The sequence below is a fragment of the Pseudophryne corroboree genome, chromosome 8, assembly GCF_028390025.1.
Source record: "Pseudophryne corroboree isolate aPseCor3 chromosome 8, aPseCor3.hap2, whole genome shotgun sequence".
NCBI lineage: Eukaryota > Metazoa > Chordata > Amphibia > Anura > Myobatrachidae > Pseudophryne > Pseudophryne corroboree.
The window spans coordinates 435,985,433-436,009,809 of NC_086451.1; the positions used below are offsets into that span (position 1 = coordinate 435,985,433).

Consider the following 24,377-nt stretch of genomic DNA (forward strand, 5'->3'; position numbering starts at 1 on the left):
AGCGCATTCTCCATTTGGCTGCCCATGCTTCTAATTTAACTAAGTCGTTCTGAAGAGACTCGGCATCCTCCTCTGTATTTATAGCCTTACACAATTTGGTATCATCTGCAAAAATTGACACCATGCTCTCTAGACCTTCTGTTAGGTCGTTAATGAAAATATTGAACAATAGCGGTCCTAATACTGAGCCTTGCGGCACACCACTTAGCACTTCAGTCCAAGTTGAAAAAGATCCATTAACCACAATGCGCTGCTTCCTATTATCTAACCAGTTTTTGACCCAAGTGCATATTGTGCTTCCTAGCCCTGATTCTTGTAGCTTGTAGATACGTCTCATGTGTGGTACAGTATCGAACGCTTTGGCAAAGTCTAAAAAGATTACATCCACGTCTTTTCCCTGATCTAGGTTTGCGCTTACTGTTTCATAAAAGCCAAGTAAGTTGGTTTGACAGGATCTGTCCTTTATAAACCCATGTTGATTCCTTTTAATGACCTTATTGGTTTCAAGGAACTTCTGAATACTATCTCTTAGAATACCTTCCAATACTTTCCCCACTATAGATGTAAGACTAACTGGTCTATAATTACCTGGTTCAGCTTTACTTCCCTTTTTGAATATAGGCACTACTTCCGTTATACGCCAGTCTTTGGGAACCATACCTGATATAACTGAATCCTCAAAGATCAAAGATAGCGGTTTTGCCAGTTCAGAGTGAAGCTCCATTAGAACCCTTGGATGAATACCATCGGGCCCTGGTGATTTATTAATCTTTAAATGTTTTAATCGGTCACAGACTACTTCCTCGCTTAAATAAGTACCTATCAGTGTGATATTCTCATTATTGAGATTGTGTGTCAGTCCCTGAATTGGGTCCTCTCTAGTGAATACTGTTGAAAAAAACTCATTTAGTGTGTCCGCTATGTCATTATCATTTTTGCTTAAGACTCCCAACTTGTCTTTTAAAGGGCCTATACTCTACTTTTTTAATCCCTTGCTATTAATGCATTTAAAGAATTTTTTGGGATTCGCTTTGCTTTCCTTTGCTACTAGTTTTTCAGTTTCTACTTTAGCCGCTCTTATTTCCTTTTTGCAATTTTTGTTACATTCCTTATAGTGCTGAAATGACTCTGCTTCCCCGTCAGATTTGTATTTTTTAAATGCTCGCCTTTTCTTGCCCATAAGTTCCTTAATCTTTTTGTTAAGCCACATCGGTTTATGATTTTTATTCCCTTTTTTGCTACTCATAGGAGTATATTTGAGTGTATTTTTAGCTAGCAGGAATTTTAGTACCTCCCATTTCTCCGTAGTATTTTTTCCTAAAAACAAACCTTCCCATTCAATATCCCTGAAAAATACCCTCATCTTTTCAAAATTTGCTTTGCTAAAGTTTAAAGTCCTAGTTGAGCCAGTATAGGGCTGTTTGTAGAAACTGATATTGAATGTGACCATATTGTGGTCGCTGTTTCCTATGGGTTCCTCTACTATAATACCCGATACCAAGTCCTGATTGTTTGTTAATACCAGGTCTAAGATTGCATTGTACCTAGTTGGTTCCTCAATTAGTTGGACTAAGTAGTTATCATTTAGTGTGTTTAAAAACATATTGCCCCTAGCAGTATCACATGAATCGTTTTTCCAGTTTATCTCTGGATAGTTAAAATCTCCCATCACTACTATGTCTCCTACTCCTGCTGCTCTTTCAATTTGCTTTAGTAACAGTTCATCATCAGATGCGTTGATACCAGGCGGCCTATAGCATACACCCAATACTAACTTTTTTATTCCTTTTTCCCCGCATGCAATTTCTACCCATAATGTCTCAACAGTGTCTACAGTCCCCTCCTGAATATCTTCCCATATATTAGGTTTTAGAAACGGCTTTACGTACAGACACACCCCTCCACCCTTTTTATTTAGTCTGTCTCTCCTAAACAGTGTATAGCCCTCTAGATTGACTGTCCAATCATGAGATTCATCCCACCAAGTTTCAGTAATGCCTATAATATCATACTGTTTGCTTGCTGCAAGTATTTCTAGTTCACCCTTTTTACCAGTAATGCTTCTGGCGTTTACATACATACAACTAAGATAAGTATTTTCCCTTGCGTTAGGGACATCTTTCACCTTATGTGGCAAGGATGACCTGTAATCGTCATTGGTTAGTGCTTTGGTCAAATCCCTTTTAGTACCCATGTTAGTAACCTTACAGCCTACCAAAGCCAATACTCTGACATGCCAGTTTCTAGGTCATCCACACACCAATGGTTGACACAGCTGCCTCCTGTCACCATCTACTTAGTGTTGTATCTATTAGGTCCATTGTATCAGCGCTGGAGAACAAACTCTGTTTTCTAACTATCCCATAACTTAGTTGAGGGTTCTTTCCTTGGCTGCGGCTTAGACCATAAGATATCCTTTGAAATACTGTACCAATTGGCGCAACTAGACTCATTTAAGTGATATTATTTGCAACAAACAGGATAAAATTAGATGTATGGAATTTTTTTAACACATGCAGCTACATCCTATCACAGTAGTTTTCAAACTGTGTGCCTAGGCACCCTAGGGTGCCTCTGGGTACTTGCAGGGTTGTCCTGGGTTGGTGGCCCAGGACCAACTCACATTATTTACGGTCAATGTAATCGACAAAACCAGACAATTATTTTATTTTTTTCAATATTAAATTTTTATTGATGTTTTAAGACAAGAGCCAAGGGAAGGGATACAGAAAGAAAAGGAGAGGGAGGGAAACAGGGGGAAGCACACATCAAGATGTTCAATAAAAAAAAAAATAACAAGAGAGGGCAAGCACAGCGTTGTAACAGACATTTTACATTACTCAGTACATAGTAATAGCACACAGCAATAGCATCTGTCTATTAAAAAGGACAATCAAAAAGTAAATTAAAGGTTTAGGGCACCATAGAAGAGATTAGGCAACAGACGCTGCCAACATTACTGAATAGGAAAATCTCAATGGCAACCGTACATCCACCATATAATAGTGAAAAAATAATAAGGAAATTAGATCCTAATTCTGTCATCTAGTAGTCCAATATTCATTCCATGGGAACCATCAAATCAACGGATTGGAGTTAGAGGAGGAATAAAAGCAGACTTTCCTCCTCTCTCCTTGAGCTCCCTGGCCCAGTCACCACCCGTGGGAGGCCCCGCACAGCCCACAGCCGCCAATCCTGTCAGACACCCGGCTGGAGGGGCCGAAAGCTGCCTCACTGCTTGCTGCATTGGCCGGCAGCCATCTTTCCTCTGCTGCTGCGGGCTGCTTCACAGGAGACTGGGACCTGGGGAGAAGACACTGCTACTGCATGCCATACAGCTCACTGAGGCTTGGTAAGGTGTCCTCCCCTGTCTCCCTGTGTCCTGACCATTAACCCCAGTGTCCGGAGGCTGTGTTCACTCACCTGCGCACCTGCAGGCCTACATATAATGACCTGAGGGGTGTTTACCCTGGCTTGGAACCTGCAGGGACGATCTTCATGGCCGCTTGTAACACTCCACTATACCCTGCCCAGTTAGAGGTCTGACAACTCAACTGCTGGGGATCCCATATCTATCGAGCATTAATCTCCATTGCTGAAACGGACCCTCCTACTGCTCTTCTCTGCCAGCTGGCAGGCTCTGTTTTTTGAGAGATTACCCCATTTTAGTACGTCTCTTGGGATTTATATTTTACTCTTTATTTACCCTTGTTGATTTTTTTGGCATATGCCTTACTGAGGATAAATGTAAGTACTCTGTGACTTTTTTTTGATCCTCCCTTAAACACGGGATCGTTTTCCCTCTTCCTGCTCCCTGTCCTGTTTTGATCAAGATGTGATGACATTGGCAGTAGGCACGTCATATGTGAGACCCGATACACCTTCAGCGATTCAAGTTCTCTGCGCGCTTCTTTTGCCCTTTGTTTCTGATACCTCTGCATGGAAAAATTCCTGATCCCTTTGCCAATGACATCCGCAAATGCTACACTGCTGTCTCGGGAAGACACTCCTTGTGGCAACTCCTCCGACTCGGACCGCTCGACTTCACGCTCTCTCTCGATGCTCCCGCAAATCCAGACCGCCTGTCAAACAGACGAAGATGAAACATAAAGATTTGATAGTGGTTTTGGGGTCCCTTCTGGACAAAAAATTAGCTGGCATTAAAGAAGCCATCAAATCTACCTCGACCCAGCTTAGTCAGCACTCAAGCCGCCTCGATGAAGCGGAGCAGAGAATATCATCCCTGGAGGATGACCTAGAGACGGCTCAACGTAGTGTACAAGCCAAACAACCAGAAATCTCCGAACCATCAGAGAAGCTCGATGACCTCGAAAATCGCAGCCAACGTAACAATTTAGAGGGTCATAGGTATTCCAGAATCGATTAAAGGCCACAAGCTCATGGATCTCCTCTCATTGGGCATCCCAGAGCAACTGTCCATGGATCTAAAGGGGATTACACTCGTCATTGAGAGGGCCCACAGGGTTGGGCCTGAACGGAAAAATTCTACGGGGCGCCCTCGTCCTGTTATAATGAGAATCCTGAACTATGCGGACAAGATGAGACTTCTTGATCACTACCGTAAGACTGCTAGCTTATCTTTTAATGGCGACCGCCTCCTCATCTTCCAGGACTTCTCTGCCCTCATGGCCACTAAACGCAGAGAATTTGCCCCTATCTGCAAACATCTCTTTGATACAAAGGTCAAGTTTTCACTACTTTACCCGACCCGCCTCAGAGTTTTCGAAGATGGTAAACCACTGTTCTTTGATGACCCCGAAGAGGCCAAGCTGCATTTCTCTCCTCCTAACACTTGACTATTGACTGACCTTGTTCTTTTAAAATTTACCACTAACCCGAGTCTACAATTGGGTCTTGCATGCGGAGTGTCCTGTGTATGTTAAATGCACACTCCTGGTTTATTTTCTACTCACTCACTGTTCATGATGTTTTTGATGTTAGTAATGTTTATTTAGTTGTGTCTGCCTAGGCCGGGGCCCCCTTCCTTTCCTGGGGTGCTCTCCCCCCGGCTCGCTGGGACGAGGTGGGACCCTGTTTTACCTTATTCATCTTCACTTTAATATTTTCACCTGTGGGGGTGGGCTGATGTGACCTCTGTTGCCCCCCCACTATCTCATATAGACGGCGATCCACGTAATAGTTTACTTCGTATTGTATCATGGAACGTGGAGGGTCTTAACCACCCAGTTAAGAGAAAGAAAGTGATATCCCACTTAAAACGTATGTTCCCCCATATTGTATTTCTTAAAGAGACACATTGGTTGGAAGACCCTAGATGTACCTTACGTGCCCCTTGGATTGGGGAATGTATCTCAGCCCCGTACGACTCTAAATCTAGGGTGGTGGCTGTCCTCTACCATGCCAATTTGCAATACTCTATAAGTAGAAGGCTTCTTGACCCTGGGGGACGGTTTATACTACTGGATGTATGTGTTGACAATACTACATACACCCTCCTCAACCTACCAAAGAAAAAAGTAGAAAGAAGCATTTTCTTGGACGCACTCAACCACTATTTGTTTACTTAAAATGTCTATTCTTTATTAGGTATGCATTAAAAATTTTAGGAATTTGGTGAAATATTAAAATAGTGAATTAGAAAAACAGAATGTGAAAATAAAAACTACTAGTTTCCGGATGGTGATCCCTCAAAGTATTGATTCAATAAAGGCTATATTGCCTGTAACACAGTGTCCATGTCTTTTATTGATATTGTCCTATAAACTGCTTTTTAGTGGGTACAACAGGCTGGCAGTATTATTGCTTATCCTTTTGCAACACTTTCCAATATGCTCTTATACAATGTAGCTACTTTGCTGTTTTTATAAATTGTAGCTTTTTAATGTTGCTAGTTTTATTCCAAGGATGTGTCACTGCTAGTCTTTATACAGGGAAGATGATTCCTCCACTAATTATCCTTAATTGACGCAACACTTACTAGTGAATTCTTATATACTATAGCTATTTAATAATAGCTTGATTTTTAATATGTGTTGCCCACTTATCTAAGACTAGCACACCATCCTTACAATATCATTCAGGTGATGTCTTTCCCACCATATCAAATATGTTGTTTCATAAGCTATAAGCAATATGTCAGCCTGTATGTATTAACCATCACAATTCCATCCCATCAGAGAATTGTATATATTATAAGCAGCCGTGCACAACACTGTTATTTCATTACAATCTCTCAGTATCAGTAAAGTTTCCTTTCAATTAAATTATTATCCTGTCTGATAATACTGACTGCTTGTAGATAGTGATTGTATTTAATATATTGCGGTCACAGCACCATATAACTTTGTATGCTGTGATCATAAGGTGAGCACATAGAGTCCGGCCGCCCGTCTTAATGCCGCTGGCCGCACTGAGCTCAGTGTATATGCGGGCTGACGCCGGGACTCCCCGCTCTCTATCTCTGTCTGACGGCTTCACACACGAAGCCGCTGCTGGCAGCGGAGATCGTGAGAGGGAGCGATCTCGAGGCAATAGCTTATCTCAGTGGGAGGACAATACAATTATAATACAATTATAGACACATTAATATCTTTTTAGGTTTGACTTTGAGTTTAAAACACCACCCGGAAGCAGCCCACGGCCGTTCCACCTTAGGCTTCCTCAGGGCGCTAACCAGAGCCAGGATTTCCGTCTCCTTATATCCCCCATACATTATTTTGATTGGATCTGAAGGCTGTCAATCATTCAGATTCTGCTGCACACTTGTGCCATGAGTTCTGACATTATTACAATAGCAAAGCCATTGACATTTCTACTATTTTTATATTAGTAAAACATTCTATTAAATTATATCATTAGAACTGTGATCAGAGGAATCAGATAATTATGTCAGTATTGTTGAGACATAATTTAGGATATTAATGTACTCAGAATTATCACATTGATCCCAGTAATAATTACTTTCTTCCTACAAAAATTATCAATATCAAATTTTTTTGAGGGTAAATAATTATTTCGACATGAATTAGGAAGAATTACACATCCTTTATTTTGAGGATTCTCATATGACTGGAATATCTTGAATTTAATTTAACTCATCCAACTCTATTCGACATTAATTATTATATTGTTCCTCGTGCCCAATATTATCTTTCCATTACTCTAATAGTGACCTTTCCTAATACATTACTATACACCTAATAAATATCATTGGTTATTCTTATAATCTCAATACTACATGCAAGTGTCCTAATATTAATCACTATCTTATGTATGGTCTCCTAATGTTATCAAGCATTATAATAATACTCTTTCATCATTACTTTATGAAAAAAGTGCATATCTTATTTCTCTTACTGTGTTTTATTCTCCTTAGTGTTTCCACCCTGTACATATGTGCAATCCATCTCCAAATCTTTCTCATTGGAGATAGTATAATTAAATCTAAATTAGTGACTGTGTTCAGTGATTAAATTGTGTTCTTTCTCATATTATTACTACGTGATCTATCATTAGATTTAAGTGTTCATACTCAAATACTGAATATTCATTTCCCTTTTTACCCCCCCCCCTCCCTTTTTTTTATTATAAATAATGCACTCCCCTTCCCACATGCAAACTTAAGTGAAGTGCCTGAAATTCAAATTGACACACTGTGCCACTACCACTCTGTGCTTACAACCCATAATCCCAAGATATACATCTTTATTATTTATCTATATTAATCACCAATTCTGACTATATTTCTAATCCCAAAATCACTACCCATATTCAAATACGGTCGGTTTATAGCTTTTCAGTTATTTTTATTCCATATTGTATCATTCTACCTCACTATATTGTAAGGACGAGCTTCCAATTCGTGAGAAACTCTCTAGTATTTGTCCTATTGTAATGTGTCATCCCATTTTTGATTCATCTGATTCCTTGAATCATCTAAGCCACTATGTCAGTCATTCTCATGTTTCACTTTATATATGTATCGCCTTTGTCATATTCCATTTCTATTGTGTCCCATTGCTTCAAAAATTGTAAGTATCAAGAGTTACACAGTGAAGGAAAGGAGAAGACCACTGGACTCATAGTGATTCTATACTTCTAAAATGTCTCACAGAAAGGAGGAGTAATGATTATACTCATTCATTCCATAGGGATCCATGCTGTTCATAAGGAATATCCACCTCTTCTCCTTTTTTAGGAGTTCCTTTGTGGTATCCCCACCTCTGATACCAATATGTATCTGTTCTATACCAAAGGCTTTAAGATCTCTTTCATTTCCTTGATGAACCTTCAAAAAGTGGCTTGCCACACTGGTAATTTTCTTGTGTCTCTGTAGATCCATTGCAGCATTTTTGATGTTCCTGATGTGTTCCATGACACGTATCCTTAATTGTCTGCCAGTCATGCCCACATATCTCTTACCACAAGGACATACCAAGCAGTAAACCACTCCTACTGATTTGCAGTTGATATACTGCATATTTTTCTTTGTTTTCCATACCGATCTTGAAATTCCTTAATCTGCTCAATGTACCGACAGGTACTACATGTTCCACAGGGGAAACATCCCACTAATGGTCTGTTCCTTCGGTTCTTTCCTTCTCGTAGAAAGTGACTGTGTACCAGGGTATCTCTCAAGTTGGGAGATTTTCTCCAACTTGTGTGTACTGTCTCTCCCAGCATCTCTTTTAGATCTCCATCCGTGATCACCACATGCCAGTGTTTTTGTAAAATGTCCCTTATCTCCTTATGCTCATTACAAAAGGTTCCAATGTATCTGACCTTCTGTAATTCTTCCCCTTGGGGTTCCCTTCGTTGTTTGGGATAGATGAGAGATTTTCTATCTTTGTTAGCTGCTATTTTATAGCTACTTTTGATGTTCTTATTGCTGTATCCCCTCAGACTCAGCTTCTCTCTAAGTTCTTTTGCTCTTTTCTCAAAATTCTTGTCATTCGAGCAATTTCGGCGTGTTCTCAAATATTCTCCTTTTGGGACCCCTCTTATTGTTTCTGGAAGATGTGAGCTTTCACTGTGCAAAATGCTGTTTGTAGCCGTGGTTTTTCTTTATGGATCAGTTGTTATCATCCCATCTGCTTCAATAGTGATGGTCAAATCCAAAAAGGTAATTGATGTTTGATTCATTTCTGATGTCAGTGTCAAATTTAATTCATTCTGATTCAGGACATTTATAAATTCCATTAGAAGTTGTCTCTCTCCTTCCCATAATATGAAGATGTCGTCTATGTAACGGAACCACCCCATCACGTGGCTGGTATAGACATCATTTTCATCAGAGAAGACGAATTCTCGTTCCCACCACCCGAGGTACAGATTTGCATATGTTGGCGCACAGGTGCTTCCCATAGCTGTACCTCGGGTCTGGAGATAGAATCTTTCATTAAAGACAAAATAATTTTTCGTCAGAACGAATTCTAGAAGCTGTACTGTAAATTCATTGAATCTATTCATATTCCTCGTATTGAGAAAATTTCTTACTGCTCCCAGACCCTTTTCGTGACTTATGCTGATGTACAATGACTCCACGTCACACGTACACAACCACGTATCTGATGATACTGTCAGATTTTCAAGTTTGCCTAAAATATCCAAGGTGTCTCTTGTGTAAGATGGCAGCTCTGTGACAAACCTCCTCAGTTGTTTGTCCACAAATACACTAGCCCTTTCAGTCAGGCCACCTATACCCGACACTATGGGCCTCCCAGGTGGTTTGTCAGGGTTTTTGTGTATTTTCGGTAACACATAGAAAGTCGGTATTTTGGGATTTTCAACCCATAGGAACTCCTTTTCCCTCTTTGTAATGACTCATTCATTGAAATTCTTTTCTACAAGATGTGAATATTTCTTCAAAAAGTTGGCAGTGGGATTGAAAATTAATCTTTGGTAGCAGGAGGTGTCATTCAATTGCCTTATGATCTCCTCAAGGTAATGATCTTTTTTCCAAATCACCACATTCCCTCCTTTGTCTGATGATTTGATTTCCACATCATCCCATTTTTCTATGTCTTGAAGGGCTTTGATTTCATCTTTAGTGAGGTTAGGGTGTATGATCTTCAATCCTTGACTAAACAAACTGTCCAAATCTTTAGATACCAAATCCACATAAACTTTTACTTGTGGACAGATGTTAGTATTTGGAAAAAAGGTTGATTTCTTTTTAAGGCTCTTATCACGGTAATTATCACCAACTATTCCAGTGGGCTCCTCACTTTCCTGCATCAATTCCTCCAGTATACCAATGGCTTCTTCTTCCAAATCCTCTAGATGGCTATCTGTTGTATATTTTTCTCTGTTTTTATGGAACTTTTTCAATAAGATCTTCCTAGCAAAGAGATTAAGATCTTTTTCAACTGTGAATCTGTCCATGTTTTTCACATGATCCCTTTAAACACTGCAGATTGTCGTAAGGCTATCGCTAGAGGTTCCAGTGCTATGGCAAAGAGTAAGGGTGATAGGGGGCATCCCTGTCTGGTGCCCCTGTGAATCTCAAAGGTTGAAGAGAGAACCCCATTACATGAAATCTGTGTCAGAGGAGCAGTGTAAAGGAGTTTCAATAGTTTTACGAAAGGAGCAGGAAAGCCAAAGTGCGAAAGAGATGAGAAGAGGTGATCCCAGTCGACCAGGTCGAATGCTTTTTCAGCATCGAGGGAGAGGATAACTGGGGGAGTGGAAAGGGAGGAAGAAGAAGAAACATAAATAGCCGTCAGTACCCGCCGTACGTTAACATCTGAGTGTCTACCCCAGATGAATCTCATCTGGTCCTTATGTATGATATGGGGGAGTAAATGTTTGATAAGATCTGCTAATATTTTAGTGAGTATTTTATCATCAAGATTCAGTAATGAGATTGGGCGATATGATCCCGGCTGAGAGAGTCCTTTCCAGGTTTAGGGAGAACTTTGAGAATGGCTGTGTTAAAATGTCTGGGGAGAGTGTCAGAAAACAAAATCACATTTAGGACCGACACCAGAGTATCCCCTAGACGTGGCAGGAGAATTTTATAAAATCAGCACTAAAGCCATCTGGCCCCGGTGCCTTGTCCCTGCCAAACTGACCAATGACACTCCGGACCTCCTCAAGTGTAATGGGGTCTAGCAATGATTGGACCATAGTGGGAAGTAGTTGAGGAACAGGAAGGTTGTCCCATAAGTCAGGAGGCCAAGGTGAGGCGGCAGAGGATGTCGTGAACAAAGGAGGCGGAGTTGGGGAATACAGGTGCTCGTAAAAGGACCTCATGACATCAGAGATCTCTTGATTAGTAGTGGTCAGCGTGCCAGTGGATGTGCGTAATGGGTGCGTGACCATGGGGGGACGAGAACCATTTAGCAGTGTCGTTAATAATTTTCCAGTTTTATTACCAAATTTATACTATCTATAATTCACCGAGAAGGTGAACCTATTACCCATGGAAGACATGAATTCGTCAAAATGTGTCTTGGCATTAAGATATAGAAGGCGGTTGTGCGAGGTGGAAAAGGATTTGTATTGCTGGTAGGCTGTCGTCAGAGGCCTCTGAAACTCCAAGTACTGGGTGGCGTATTTTTTATTGATGGCTGAAACATAAGATATAATATCACCCCGGAGGACCGATTTCGCAGTCATCCAGAATAATATAGGGTCTTCATCTAGATGGGATGCATTGTTAGACTGAAAAGAGTCCCAAGAGGATTCCAATCTCTGCTGAAACTTTAGAGAATTTGCAAGATACGAAGGGAATCGCCAGAGTTTTGGAGAGGAGGAGGAGACATCTGGAAAGTGAAGGGTCGCAGTGACTAGGGCATGATCTGAGAGGGATATGGCCTCAATTTGGGAGTCTGACACTTGAGGTAGCAGGGAATGCGACAATAAGATATAGTCTATCCTAGATAATGTGTGATGGGCTGCAGAGGGGCATGTGTACTCTTTTTCCGTGGGTGTAGGGCTCTCCAGATATCCACCGCTTGCAGTCTTTCTGCTAAAAAAGGAACTCCGTATTTGGGCAATGAAAGAGGCCTTGCTGGCAAATGGGATCTGTCTAAGTAGGGGGATGAAATAAGTTTTAAATCTCCACAGAGGAGCAAGGGCTCTGTAAGGAAGGGAGACAGTTTGGCAAGTAGAGTCTGAAAAAATATTCTGTTATAAACATTAGGCGCGTAGACATTACACATGGAATATATTCTACCATTAATCTTTGCAGATAGTATAACATAACGACCATCTGGGTCAGCAACTGTGGAAATAACTTCCGTGGGAATATGACGTTTGATCAATATGACAAACACCCCTGGCTTTAGAATTAAATGAACTAGAACCTAATACCTGCCAGTTTAGGGTATTCAGTTTTCGCCGTCTCCTCTGGTGTGAGATGTGTTTCCTGAAAGAATGCCAGGTCTATCTGCTGTTTGTTGAGATAAAGGAGTATTTTCCGTCTCTTTGCTGGGGAATTAAATCCCCCAACATTCCACGTTCCCACTACTAGGTCAGACATAATGCAGTGGAAAAGACAAAACATATGCACCAACTCCTGCCAGCATTATAAGCACAAAGACAGTCACATCCCGATGGGGAGGGGGCGGGAGAGAGGGGGGAGACAATACGAGGGGGAAAGAAGAGTAAATGAAGAAAAAAGTGAATAATAGGTCGTACAATATAAAAAAATAAGAATTTACTTACCGATAATTCTATTTCTCATAGTCCGTAGTGGATGCTGGGGACTCCGAAAGGACCATGGGAATAGCGGCTCCGCAGGAGACTGGGCACAAAAGTAAAAGCTTTAGGACTAGCTGGTGTGCACTGGCTCCTCCCCCTATGACCCTCCTCCAAGCCTCAGTTAGGATACTGTGCCCGGACGAGCGTACACAATAAGGAAGGATTTTGAATCCCGGGTAAGACTCATACCAGCCACACCAATCACACCGTACAACCTGTGATCTGAACCCAGTTAACAGCATGATAACAGAGGAGCCTCTGAAAAGATGGCTCACAACAATAATAACCCGATTTTTGTAACTATGTACAAGTATTGCAGACAATCCGCACTTGGGATGGGCGCCCAGCATCCACTACGGACTATGAGAAATAGAATTATCGGTAAGTAAATTCTTATTTTCTCTGACGTCCTAGTGGATGCTGGGGACTCCGAAAGGACCATGGGGATTATACCAAAGCTCCCAAACGGGCGGGAGAGTGCGGATGACTCTGCAGCACCAATTGAGAGAACTCCAGGTCCTCCTCAGCCAGGGTATCAATTTTGTAGAATTTTACAAACGTATTTGCTCCTGACCAAGTAGCTGCTCGGCAAAGTTGTAAAGCCGAGACCCCTCGGGCAGCCGCCCAAGATGAGCCCATCTTCCTTGTGGAGTGGGCATTTACAGATTTTTGGCTGTGGCAGGCCAGCCACAGAATGTGCAAGCTGAATTGTACTACAAATCCAACGAGCAATAGTCTGCTTAGAAGCAGGAGCACCCAGCTTGTTGGGTGCATACAGGATAAACAGCGAGTCAGATTTTCTGACTCCAGCCGTCCTGGAAACATATATTTTCAGGGCCCTGACAACGTCTAGCAACTTGGAGTCCTCCAAGTCCCTAGTAGCCGCAGGCACCACAATAGGTTGGTTCAGGTGAAACGCTGAAACCACCTTAGGGAGAAACTGAGGCCGAGTCCTCAATTCCGCCCTGTCCGAATGGAAAATCAGATAAGAGCTTTTACAGGATAAAGCCGCCAATTCTGACACGCGCCTGGCCCAGGCCAGGGCCAACAGCATGACCACTTTCCATGTGAGATATTTTAACTCCACAGATTTAAGTGGTTCAAACCAATGTGACTTTTTTGGAACCCAAAAACTACATTGAGATCCCAAGGTGCCACTGGAGGCACAAAAGGAGGCTGTATATGCAGTACCCCTTTTACAACGTCTGAACTTCAGGGACTGAAGCTAGTTCTTTTTGGAAGAAAATTGACAGGGCCGAAATTTGAACCTTAATGGACCCCAATTTCAGGCCCATAGACACTCCTGTTTGCAGGAAATGTAGGAATCGACCCAGTTGAATTTCCTCCGTCGGGCCTTACTGGCCTCGCACCACGCAACATATTTTCGCCAAATGCGGTGATAATGTTTTGCGGTTACATCCTTCCTGGCTTTGATCAGGATAGGGATGACCTCATCCGGAATGCCTTTTTTCCTTCAGGATCCGGCGTTCAACCGCCATGCCGTCAAACGCAGTCGCGGTAAGTCTTGGAACAGACAGGGTCCTTGCTGAAGCAGGTCCCTTCTTAGAGGTAGAGGCCACGGATCCTCCGTGAGCATCTTTTGAAGTTCCGGTTACCAAGTCCTCCTTGGCCAATCCGGAGCCACGAATATAGTGCTTACTCCTCTCCATCTTATCAATCTCAGTACCTTGGGTATGAGAGGCAGATGAGGGAACACATACACTGACTGGTACACCCACGGTGTTACCAGAGCGTCTACAGCTATTGCCTGAGGGTCCCTTGACCTGGCGCAATACCTGTCGAGTTTTTCCCAACGGTTTATAATCATGTGGAAGACTTCTGGGTGAAGTCCCCACTCTCCCGGGTGGAGGTCGTGTCTGCTGAGGAAGTCTGCTTCCCAGTTATCCACTCCCGGAATTGCTGACAGTGCTATCACATGATTTTCCGCCCAGCGAAGAATCCTTGCAGCTTCTGCCATTACCCTCCTGCTTCTTGTGCCACCCTGTCTGTTTACGTGGGTGACTGCCGTGATGTTGTCCGACTGGATCAACACCGGCTGATCTTGAAGCAGAGGTCTTGCTAAGCTTAGAGCATTGTAAATGGCCCTTAGCTTCAGGATATTTATGTGAAGTGATGTCTCCAGGCTTGACCATAAGCCCTGGAAAATCCTTCCCTGTGTGACTGCTCCCCAGCCTCGCAGGCTGGCATCCGTGGTCACCAGGACCCAGTCCGGAATGCCGAATCTGCGGCCCTCTAGAAGATGAGCACTCTGCAACCACCACAGGAGGAACACCCTTGTTCTTGGTGACAGGGTTATCCGCTGATGCATCTGAAGATGCGACCCGGACCATTTGTCCAGCAGGTCCCACTGGAAAGTTCTTGCGTGGAATCTGCCGAATGGGATTGCTTCGTAGGAAGCCACCATTTTTTCCAGAACCCTTGTGCATTGATGCACTGAGACTTGGCTCGGTTTTAGGAGGTTCCTGACTAGCTTGGAACACTCCCTGGCTTTCTCCTCCGGGAGAAACACCTTTTTCTGGACTGTGTCCAGGATCATCCCTAGGAACAGAAGACGAGTCGTCGGAACCAGCTGCGATTTTGGAATATTGAGAATCCAATCGTGCTGCCGCAACACTACCTGAGATAGTGCTACACCGACCTCCAACTGTTCCCTGGATCTTACCCTTATCAGGGAATCGTCCAAGTAAGGGATAACTAAAATTCCCTTTCTTCGAAGGAATATCATCATTTCGGCCATTACCTTGGTAAAGACCCGGGGTGCCGTGGACCATCCATACGGCAGCGTCTGAACTGATAGTGACAGTTCTGTACCATAAACCTGAGGTACCCTTGGTGAGAAGGGTAAATTTGGACATGAAGGTAAGCATCCTTGATGTCCCGAGACATCATGTAGTCCCCTTCTTCCAGGTTCGCAATCACTGCTCTGAGTGACTCAATCTTGAATTTGAACCTCTGTATGTAAGTGTTCAAAGATTTTAGATTTAGAATCGGTCTCACCGAGCCGTCCGGCTTCGGTACCACAACAGTGTGGAATAATACCCCGTTCCCTGTTGCAGGAGGGGTACCTTGATTATCACCTGCTGGGAATACAGCTTGTGAATGGCTTCCAAAACTGTCTCCCTGTCAGAAGGAGACCTCGGTAAAGCCGACTTTCGGAAACGGCGAGGGGGAGACGTCTCGAATTCCAATTTGTACCCCTGAGATATCACCTGAAGGATCCAGGGGTCTACTTGCGAGTGAGCCCACTGCGCGCTGAAATTCATTGAGACGGGCCCCCACCGTGCCTGATTCTGCTTGTAAAGCCCCAGCGTCATACTGAGGGCTTGGCAGAGGCGGGAGAGGGTTTCTGTTCCTGGGAACTGGCTGATTTCTGCAGCCTTTTTCCTCTGCCTCTGTCACGGGCAGAAATGAGGAACCTTTTGCCCGCTTGTCCACGAAAAGACTGCGCCTGATAATACGGCGTCTTCTCATGTTGAGAGGCGACCTGGGGTACAAACGTGGATTTCCCAGCTGTTGCCGTGGCCACCAGGTCTGAAAGACCGACCCCAAATAACTCCTCCCCTTAATAAGGCAATACTTCCAAATGCCGTTTGAAATACGCATCACATGACCACTGTCGTGTCCATAACCCTCTACTGGTAGAAATGGACAACGCACTTAGACTTGATGCCAGTCGGCAAATATTCCGCTGTGCATCACGCATATATAGAAATGCATCTTTTAAATGCTCTATAGGCAAAAATATACTGTCCCTATCTAGGGTATCAATATTTTCAGTCAGGGAATCCGACCACGCCAACCCAGCACTGCACATCCAGGCTGAGGCGATTGCTGGTCGCAGTATAACACCAGTATGTGTGTAAATACATTTTAGGATACCCTCCTGCTTTCTATCAGCAGGATCCTTAAGGGCGGCCATCTCAGGAGAGGGTAGAGCCCTTACAAGCGTGTGAGCGCTTTATCCACCCTAGGGGGTGTTTCCCAACGCACCCTAACCTCTGGCGGGAAAGGATATAATGCCAATAACATTTTAGAAATTATCAGTTGTTATCCGGGGAAACCCACGCATCATCACACACCTCATTTAATTTCTCAGATTCAGGAAAACTACAGGTAGTTTTTCCTCACCGAACATAATACCCCTTTTTGGTGGTACTCGTTTATCAGAAATGTGTAAAACATTTTTCATTGCCTCAATCATGTAACATGTGGCCCTACTGGAAGTCACATTTGTCTCTTCACCGTCGACACTGGAGTCAGTATCCGTGTCGGCGTCTATATCTGCCATCTGAGGTAACGGGCGCTTTAGAGCCCCTGACGGCCTATGAGACGTCTGGACAGGCACAAGCTGAGTAGCCGGCTGTCTCATGTCAACCACTGTCTTTTATACAGAGCTGACACTGTCACGTAATTTCCAACAGTTCATCCACTCAGGTGTCGACCCCCTAGGGGGTGACATCACTATTACAGGCAATCTGCTCCGTCTCCACATCATTTTTCTCCTCATACATGTCGACACAAACGTACCGACATACAGCACACACACAGGGAATGCTCTGGTAGAGGACAGGACCCCACTAGCCCTTTGGGGAGACAGAGGGAGAGTTTGCCAGCACACACCAGAACGCTATATATATACAGGGATAACCTTATATAAGTGTTTTTCCCCTTATAGCTGTTGTATCTTTAATACTGCGCGTAATCAGTGCCCCCCCTCTCTTTTTTAACCCTTTCTGTAGTGTAGTGACTGCAGGGGAGAGCGAGGGAGCTTCCCTCCAACGGAGCTGTGAGGGAAAATGGCGCCAGTGTGCTGAGGAGATAGGCTCCGCCCCCTTTTCGGCGGCCTTATCTCCCGTTTTTCTATGTATTCTGGCAGGGGTTAAATGCATCCATATAGCCCAGGAGCTATATGTGATGTATTTTTTTGCCATCTAAGGTATTTTTATTGCGTCTCAGGGCGCCCCCCCCCAGCGCCCTGCACCCTCAGTGACCGGAGTGTGAAGTGTGCTGAGAGCAATGGCGCACAGCTGCGGTGCTGTGCGCTACCTTATTGAAGACAGGACGTCTTCTGCCGCCGATTTTTCCGGACCTCTTCTGCTCTTCTGGCTCTGTAAGGGGGGCGGCGGCGCGGCTCTGGGACCCATCCATGGCTGGGCCTGTGATCGTCCCTCTGGAGCTAATGTCCAGTAGCCTAAGAAGCCCAATCCACTCTGCACGCAGGTGAGTTCGCTTCTTCTCCCCTTAGTCCAGCAGGTCTCACTGAAAATAAAAAAACCTAATTTAAACTTTTACTCTAAGCAGCTCAGGAGAGCCACCTAGATTGCACCCTTCTCGTTCGGGCACAAAAATCTAACTGAGGCTTGGAGGAGGGTCATAGGGGGAGGAGCCAGTGCACACCAGCTAGTCCTAAAGCTTTTACTTTTGTGCCCAGTCTCCTGCGGAGCCGCTATTCCCATGGTCCTTTCGGAGTCCCCAGCATCCACTAGGACGTCAGAGAAATAACACAGTACTAATGATTAATACAGTAATGACCATCGACCACCGGCTAACGATCATGTGTGAGTACCAGTAACAGCGGCCTCGCGCACGGGCGTTAGAAGACAACATGCAATAGTAAGGGAGGAGTCCCTCCCCACCGTCACTATATAAGTAACCATACCCGCCCAAGAAAAAACCCTCATAGATAAACAAAACTCTGAGGAGCAACACGTCACGAATGACATTCAGGGAGCAGGGCGTAACAGAAAATTAATTTCCACTATCATAGATATGCAAACATGACTAACCAAATGGAAAACAATGTGCGTGGGGTGGTCCCACATCTAAGTGGGCAGTATTATAGAGAACACTAGATGGCATTGAGTGAAGAGAATATATCAAAGAATGTGTCAGTGTAGAATTTGAAAACATGCATAACCAGGATAAAGCAGCAGCAGTCACTGAACGTTATGTATACATCAACAGTAGGGCACATTCAGCGGGGGGGTGTAAAGAAGCATCCGAGGGGAGCCCGGGAATCACATCAAAGCTGCCGCTGGAGGGAGGTCAGTAATGTCCGCGTTATCTTCTCTTGCGGCATTGCGCAGGTATGCTGCGGCGTCAGCGGGTGACAGGAAGTCTTTGTGGGAGGTACCCTCATAAATGCGCAAGCGAGCGGGGTGGAGCAAGCCAAACTTGCGGCCCTCTGACACAAGTTGAGTGCAAATAGGGGAGAAAGCCTTACGGGCCCGAGTCAGTTCCACCGAGTAATCCTGGAATATGTAAAGCTTATTACCCTCCCATTGGATATCTTTCACTTTACGAGATGCAGACCAAAATGCCATTTTATGAAGGTAGTTTAGGCAACGGAACAGAGTCACACGCGGGCGCGGTCTGTTGGGGGTGGGAACAGGGCCCACACGATGAACCCTCTCAATCACAAGATCATTACAGTCCCGTTCAATGCCCAGAAGTGAAGGAAGGGTGGTGCGTACAAAATGTGCCAGTGCTGTGCCTTTAATGGATTCTGGCCATCCCACTAATCTTATGTTATTTCTTCTCGAACGATTCTCAATGTCATCTAGTTTGTTCCATATTTGGTAGTTTTCTGTAGTAAGGGATTTTACTGAATGATGCAGCCTCTCTATGTCATGAGTAGCTGCTTGGAGCTGAGTTTCAGTGTGAGTAACTCTTTGTGTCAGATGCTGCAACTGTTTGGTTATATCACAGACAGCTTGGGACAGGAGGGGTGCCATTGTGGCTGTGATAGCAGCCACTACATCCCCATATGTAACTGGGGCTTCAGGGTCACGGCATACCTGGGATCCTGTGATGTCAGTGCCCTCTGCTGAAGCCTTCTTAGAAGCAGGGGAGATCACTTATGGGCCGGCGCCTGGCGCCATATTGCTGGCCGCACGGTGCTCCTCCTGCCTCACTGGTGCGCCGGCGGGAGCCTGGGGAGCCGCTGTTACGGACGTTACATAACGGTCCATCGTGACCGCGGGTGCTGGCAGGGGTGATCCGGGCGGCGTGGAGGCTAAAATAGCCTTGTAAAGCTATTTGGAAGCGGGCGGCGGGGACGGAGCTCCTGCAGTGAGCTTCCTACTCCATGCGTCCCAGAACCGGAACTATTTCACAGTTTTTAATAAAACTAATAAAAGATAAACTTTCATTTACAGTGCTGGCAGAGAGGCTCAACACAGAACACTTTCTTTTCCCCAAGGTATACAGTATGTTCTATTCTGGGGAGCACCACTCACAAGGAATGAGAAGGAATGAGATGCTGTGTATCCGGGTGGGTTTGAATGGGGAGCAGTTTTCTAATAGACATATTTAATTATGCGTCCTGTGCAGATTACCCATCCTTCTAGGGGGGTCATTCCGAGTTGATCGCTCGCTAGCAACTTTTTGCAGTGCTGTGATCAGGTTAAATCTTGTCAAAACTGCGCATGTGTATGCACCGCATTGCGCAGGCGCGTCGTAAGGGTACAAAGAGAATCGGTGCTGAGCGACGGATTTAACGAAGAATCCATTTGCACAGCCGATCGCAAGGTGATTGACAGGAAGAAGGCATTTGTGGGCGTCAGCTGACCGTATTCTGGTAGTGCTTGGAAAAACGCAGGCATGTCCAAGCGTTTGCAGAGCAGGAGGGGTATATTTACTAAGGTTCGTATTTGTAGGGATTTGGTGGGAGATTAAACACGAATGACATCGGTAGTGTGAATTTGCAACTTTTATTTTTACGTGTCATTTACTAAGCTGTCGTATTTAGCATTTTCGTTTTTTCTGATGTTGATGTCATTCGTAATGTCGAGCAGTGTTTTACGGGAGTGATTAGTAAAACACTGCCAGACTTAACACAATGAATCCTGGCCGGATCAGTGTGATCCGTGCAGGGCTTCATTGCAGTGGCGTGGGGTGAGGTCAGTGGCTGGTGAGGCACTACAGCCATAATGTCCGCCGAATCCTGCCGATGACCCCTACCACTGCCGAGCCAATGCCAACTACTGCCTCTGAGCCGCTGCCCGCTGCCACCGCCAATGGCTTACAAACTTGCCCTCCATCAACTGACCCAGCCCTCCGCCACTAATTTGCATCTCAGTCCGATGCCGCCAATGCCCGCTGCCTGCCTGCTCATCATACTTGTGATATATTGTACATTTTTATAGAAAAAAAAAATTAGTGCCTGGGACTGGGAAGGGAGTGGGAGGAGGACATGAATGCAATTTTGTTGTCCAGGGCTTCCATTAACTTAATGGAGAAGGGTCTGAATGGGTTAAAACATGTAAAAAGAAATGCGTGAGGTCCCCCCTGCTAAGTATGACCAGCCTCGGGCTCTTTGAGCCAGTCCTGGTTGTGTAAATACTGGGAAAAAATTGGACAGGGGTTCCCCGTATTTAGATAACCAGCACTGGGCTCTTAGTCTGGTCCTGGTTCCAAAAATATGGGGGACAAAAGATGTAGGGGTCCTCCGTATTTTTAAAACCTCTAGCCAGGGACATAATGCCACAGCCGGGGGACACATTTATGTAGGTCCCTGCGGCTATGGCATTACCCCCCAACTAGTCACCCCTGGCCGGGGTTCCCTGGAAGAGTGGGGACCCCTTAAATCAAGGCCCCCCCCTCCAGGCACCCAAGGGCCAGGGGTGAAGCCCGAGGCTGTCCCCAGCACCCCTGGGCAATGGGTGCCGGGCTGATAGCCATAAGTGTGTTAAAAAAAGAATATTGTTTTTTGTTGTGGAACTACAAGGCCCAGCAAGCCTCCCCCGCTTGCTGGTACTCCAAGAACCTCAAGTACCAGCATGCGGGGAAATAACGGGCCAGCTGGTATCTGTAGTTCTACAACAACAAAAATACCCAAATAAAAACACAACACACACACTGTGAAAGTAAAAATTTATTAAAACACACTTACACACTCACACATACTTACCTACATCCCACGCCGGTCACATCCACTTGTGCAGTAGAATCCAATAGGGGTATCTGTAAAAATGAGAGAGAAATTACTTACCTACATCCCACGCCGATCACGTCCACTTGTCCATGTAGAATCCAATAGGGGTACTTGTAAAAATGAAAATTATACTTACAAACGAAGTAATCCACAGGAGGAGAGCGAGAGAGCGAAAGAGAGAGAGAAATGAATGAATATGGGCCCTCATTCCGAGTTGTTCGCTCACTAGCTGCTTTTAGCAGCATTGGAAACGCTAGGCCGTCGCCAGTGGCATAACTTCTGCCCTCCGCAGCCCTCGCGGTGGCTTGGAGAAGCAGGGCTGCGGGGGGGGGGTGCGCCGCCACTGATTTAGCGCAGAGCACATTGACATGCGGACGAGCCATGTCAATCTGCTGTCTCCCTCCTTCCCTCCGCTGGCGCCCTAGCCGCTGCTGTGAAGGAGGGACACGGAGGGCACAGCGAGCGCCTCTCCTGTGTCCCTCCAGCGTCTCCGGTGTGTCTATTAAATGAAGTGCCCGTTCGTGAGCTCTGATTGGCTCACGAACCGGCACTTCATTTAACAGACACGCCAGAGACGCAGGAGGGACACAGGAGAGGCGCGCGCTGTGCCCTCCGTGTCCCTCCTTCACAAAACAGCGGGGGATCGGGGGGGAGATGTACCTGGCACTGGGAGTGGGGGAGCATATTTGGCACTTGGGGGGCATATGCGGCACTGAGGGGGCATATGTGACACTGGGGGGTATATGTGTACCTGGCACTTGGGGGGGGACATATTTGGCATTGGGGGCATGTGTGTACCTGGCACTGTGGGGGAATATCTGGCACTGGGGGCATATGTGGCACTGGGAGCACAGCCCTAGCAACAAGCATTACCCCTAGCAACGAGCATGACACCCAGTGCATGAAACCCCTGGCAACGAGCATGACACCCAGTGCATGAAACTCCTGGCAACGAGCATGACACCCAGTGCATGAAACCTCTGGCAACGAGCATGACACCCTGAGCATGAAAACCCCTGGCACCGGGCATGGAACCAAGAGCATGAAACCCCTGGCAACGAGCATGACACCCAGTGCATGAAACCCCTGGCAACGAGCATGACACCCTGAGCATGAAAACCCCTGGCACCGTGCATGGAACCAAGAGCATGAAACCCCTGGCAACGAGCAGGTAATTTAAAAGTAATTAGAAGCCTTACTGTAGGACTTAATGTGTAATGGGCATTGCGGTGTGTGGCATAATGTATCACGGACATTGCGGTGTGTGTCATAATGTGTCACAGGCATTACGGTGTGTGGCATACTACATCACGGGCATTGTGGTATAATGTCTCAGGGGCATTGCAGTGTGGCATAATGTATAACGGGCATTGCGGTGTGTGGCATAGGGTATAACGGGCATTGCGGTATGTGTCCCAGGCATTACGGTGTGTGGTATACTATATCACGGGCATTGTGGTATGTGGTATAATGTCTCAGGGTCATTGAAGTGTGTGGTATAATGTATCACGGACATTGTGGTGTGTGTCATAATGTGTCAGGCATTACGGTGTGTGGTATACTATATCATGGGCATTGTGGTATGTGGTATAATGTCTCAGGGTCATTGCGGTGTGTGTCATAATGTGTCACAGGCATTGTATGTGCTATAATGTATCAGGGGCATTGCAGTGTGTAGCATAATGTATAACGGCATTGCGATTCCTGTCATAATGTGTCACAGGCATTACGGTGTGTGGCATAATGTGTCGGGGGCATTATGGTGTGTGCATATTGTGTCAAGTGCATTATTGTGTGTGGCATAATGTCTAAGGGCCATTGCAGTATGTGGCATAATGTATACTGGGCATTACTATAAGGAGGAAAAATGACAAATAATGTAAGGGGCATGAATCAGGATTATTTTTCTTTCCTGTGGTGGCCAACGTCTGGGCGTGCAGGTTGCAAAACTGGGGTATAAGGAAGTCTTTTCCTGCAATGCCACGCGCCTTTATCCGAAGCCATGCCCCTTTACAAGTGCCAATTATGGGGGGGGGGGGGGGGGGGGGAGGGGGGGCGCGCCAGAGAATTTTTTGGCTTAGTATAGAAAAATTTCTAGTTACGCCACTGCCCGCCGCCCTCTGGGAGTGTATCTTAGCTTAGCAGAATTGCTAACGAAAGGTTAGCAGTTCTGCTATTAAATATTTCCCTGCAGTTTCTGAGTAGCTCCAGACCTACTCCTAGATTGCGATCACTGCAGACTGTTTGGTTCCTGGTTTGACGTCACAAACACGCCCTGCGTTCGGCCAGCCACTCCCCCGTTTCCCCAGCCACTCCTGCGTTTTCGGCTGGCACGCCTGCGTTTTTTAGCACACTCCCGGAAAACGCTCATTTACCACCCAGGAACACCCACTTCCTGTCAATCATTCTCCGATCAGCAGAGCGACTGGAAAGCGTCGCTCGGCCCTGTGTAAAATTGCATAGTTTTGTGTAAAAATACTTAGCGCGTACGCCCTGCGGCCCATACACATGCGCAGAACTGCCGGTTTTTAGCCTGATCGCAATTCTGCTAAAAACGGCAGCGAGCGATCAACTCGGAATGACCCCCATTATGCACTCACTGACGCGGGAGGACGTTAGCACAGACAGGGGAGAGGGCTGCTGCTGGCTGGGTTCCTACACAGCCACCGCACACATGCGCCGTGCCGTAGGTGGAACGAGTGGGGGGGGGGGGGGTTTCCTACCCGGCCACCAA

General features: G+C 45.4%; 1 pseudogene; it reads right to left on the minus strand.

Moving 5' to 3' along the window:
• Positions 1-2,699: 2,699 nt before the first annotated feature.
• LOC134949467 (heat shock 70 kDa protein-like) overlaps positions 2,700-24,377 on the minus strand; it is an 82,813-nt pseudogene continuing 61,135 nt past the window's right edge.